Source organism: Hevea brasiliensis, chromosome 16, assembly GCF_030052815.1.
Source record: "Hevea brasiliensis isolate MT/VB/25A 57/8 chromosome 16, ASM3005281v1, whole genome shotgun sequence".
Taxonomy (NCBI): domain Eukaryota; kingdom Viridiplantae; phylum Streptophyta; class Magnoliopsida; order Malpighiales; family Euphorbiaceae; genus Hevea; species Hevea brasiliensis.
The window spans coordinates 69,889,984-69,893,246 of NC_079508.1; the positions used below are offsets into that span (position 1 = coordinate 69,889,984).

The following is a 3,263-nucleotide window of genomic DNA, read 5'->3' on the forward strand; positions in this document are numbered from 1 at the left end:
TCTGAAAATCCACACACACATATGAAGAAATTTGCTATGATTTGTGATATGCAAAAACAACCTGGAGTGTCTGATGATGCAGCAAGATTGAAGCTATTCCCCTTCTCTTTGAAAGATAGAGCATTGGATTGGCTTGATTCTTTACCTCACAACTCCATTACAAATTGGGAGCAACTCACTGATGCATTTCTTGCACAATATTTTCCACCTGGAAAAACTCAAGAATTGAGGAATCAAATGACAGCTTTTAGACCAAGAGAAGATGAAACTCTATATGAGTCATGGATGAGATGGAAAGAATTAGAGAGATTATGCCCACATCATGCCATTCCAAAATGGATGATAAATCAGAATTTTTACACAAATGTCACTCCTGCAATCAGAGGGATTATTGATGCTCAAACAGGAGGAGAATTTATTATGAAGCATGAAGATGAAGCTTATGAGCTATTGGAGAAAATTGCAAAGAATACTCATCTTTGGAGTAGTCCAAGAGGATCAACTCCAACTCAAAAAAGGCAAGCTGCTGGAATGTATGATCTTGATCCATTCAACATGATTAATGCAAAATTTGATGCACTTACAAATGTCCTTGCTAAGAAGATGGAAGATTTGAGTATGTTGGTTAGTTCATCATCATCAGCTGAAAGTTCACAACAAGTTGCTTATGCAGAGGGAACTACCAGCTGTGGAGTAGATTATGGAGAACAATCTGCATATGTTAGTAATTATGGAAACAAGCAAATGGGGAATCCTTATTCTCAAACTTACAATCCAAATTGGAGGAATCATCCCAACTTTTCATGGGGAAATCAGCAAAGTCAAGTTCCAAATCAGAATTTTCAACCACAACAGCAGCAAGGAGTTCCATATCAGCAAAATAGGCAACCATTGCCTAATTTTTAGCAGAAAAATATGAATCCTCCACCAAAACAGCAAGAACAAAATTCCACCACTGAAGCTTTATTGCAACAAATTCTTGCTAACCAAAATAAGCATGATGAGGAGATGAGAGAGATGAAAGCAAGGCTAGAACAGATGCAAACACATAACAGAATGCTGGAAAATCAGATTGCACAACAAGCATCTTCCTCAAGTGCCAAGTCTTTTGGAAAACTTCCAAGTCAACCAGAAAACCCAAGAGAGCAGTGTCAAGCTATTACTTTAAGAAGTGGGAAAGTTATAAATGATGAGAAGAGTGAAAATAGTGAGAAGAGAGAAAATAAGAAAGAAACTGATGAGAGTGAAAAACAAGAGAGTACAGAAAAATGTAAAGAGGAAATTGAAGAAAAGGAAGAGAAATATATACCTCCTGAACCCTACAAGCCACAACTTCCCTTTCCACAAAGATTTCAAAAAGCCAAGCTTGATAAGCAATTTGGGAAGTTCTTAGAGGTTTTGAAGAAGCTTTACATAAATGTGCCGTTTGTTGATGCTCTTTCACAAATGCCCTCTTATGCAAAATTCTTGAAAGAAATTCTCTCAAACAAGAGGAAACTTGAAGATGATGAAACTGTAGCCTTAACTGAGGAATGCAGTGCTATCCTCCAAAGAAAACTTCCCCCAAAGCTCAAGGATCCAGGGAGTTTTTCAATTCCATGCCACATTGGGGAATCATGTTCTACAAAAGCCTTATGTGATTTAGGGGCTAGTGTTAGCCTCATGCCCCTCTCAATTTATGAGAAGCTCAATATGGGAGATCTAAAGCCAACCCATATTTCTCTTCAGTTAGCTGACAGATCAATCAAGTATCCTGAAGGGATTTTGGAGAATGTGCCTCTGAAGGTTGGAAAGTTCTATATACCTGTTGACTTTGTCATCTTAGACATGGAGGAAGATTTTAATATTCCAATTATTTTGGGGAGGCCTTTCCTAGCTACAGCTGGTGCTTTGATTGACGTGAAAGGTGAGAAGCTTACTCTCAGAGTCGGAGAGGATCATTTAGTCTTCAATATTGGCAATGATAAGAAGAAGCAACATGAAGATGTAGACTCTTGTTTGAGAATTGATATAGTTGATGAGTTAGTAAAAGAGCACTTTAGAAAGAGCTATCTGAAGGCTTCTCTTGAAAGTTGTCTTATCCATGAAGGGAGTATCAATGATGAAAATCCAAAAGAGGCTGCATTTGCACAACATTTAAAGGGTAATCCACCTTGTCATATGGCATCAATCTTTCAACTTGAGCAAGTGGAGAAAAGTGAGGTCAAGCAACCATCTCTCAAAGAAAAAGATACACCAAAGGTTGTCAAGAAAGAAATGGTTGGATTTTTAGACAAAGCAACAAGGATCTTCTCATGTGATGGAAAGAAAATGAAGTATAGATTCATTGAAGCACCTATTGGAAACAGAGGCAATAAATTCCAATTCCAGGCACCATGAAAAATGACAAAAGTCCAGCTAAGGACTATAAATTAGCCCTCTTGGGAGGCATCCCAAGTCCTTTTATTTTTATTTTGCTGATTTACTTTTACTTTCATTGCTTTTGTTTTTATCTTGAATCTCCCCAAATTCAATTTTTGACATTGTTAAAATTTTGTCCCTTGTAGATATATTTCAATGGAGGAAGGTTGGTGAACTGTTGGGGAGTGACCCTTAACCTAAAATTATGTTCTTTAAATCTCCTACAAATTGATTGATTTTTGCTGCATAACCAGTGCAGGGTCTGCCACCTGGTTTATGCAGAGAGGAAAAATGAAATCTGCAGCAAGGAAAGGTCTGCAGCAGATGAATTATGTCCTTGAGCTGCAATCTGGTTTATGCAGAGAGGAAAAATGAAATCTGCAGCAAAAAGGGTGTCTGCAGCAAATGGCTTGTGTTTTTGGTGAGGTGGGGTGTGTGACTTTTAAGTATATGTGCTTTTAATGTTAATATGGTGGTAAGTGAGCCATTTTTGCAGTTTTGAGCTTACTTGGGTTGTGGATTCAAGGTGGACAATATTGCATTTTCTTGGCATGACTTAGGGAGGTCATCATTTGTGAATAGATGCAACTTTATGCAGATTTTATTGAGTTTTTAATGTGCTAAATGTTGATTTGCAGAATTCGAGTCAAAATGGCATGGGTCACAAATGCCTTTTATGCAGGATTTACTTTTACATGCTTGTGTGATGAAATTTTGATGGATTTTGTATGTATTGATGTGTTTTTGATGAAAATTTCTCATGGTTTATACTTCATGGAATTATATTTCTTCATTCTAAGGTATTTTTCACCCTTGCAATTCATGTTCCATTGCAATCTTAATCTTGTTGAATTGTGCATAAG

The 3,263-nt window shown here is 37.1% G+C and overlaps 1 non-coding gene across 1 annotated transcript; it reads right to left on the minus strand.

Moving 5' to 3' along the window:
* Positions 1-222: 222 nt before the first annotated feature.
* On the minus strand, positions 223-329 carry LOC131175186 (small nucleolar RNA R71). Its single transcript, XR_009145348.1, has one exon. It is a non-coding gene; the product is annotated as a small nucleolar RNA R71 (small nucleolar RNA).
* Between the last annotated feature and the right edge of the window lie 2,934 nt (positions 330-3,263).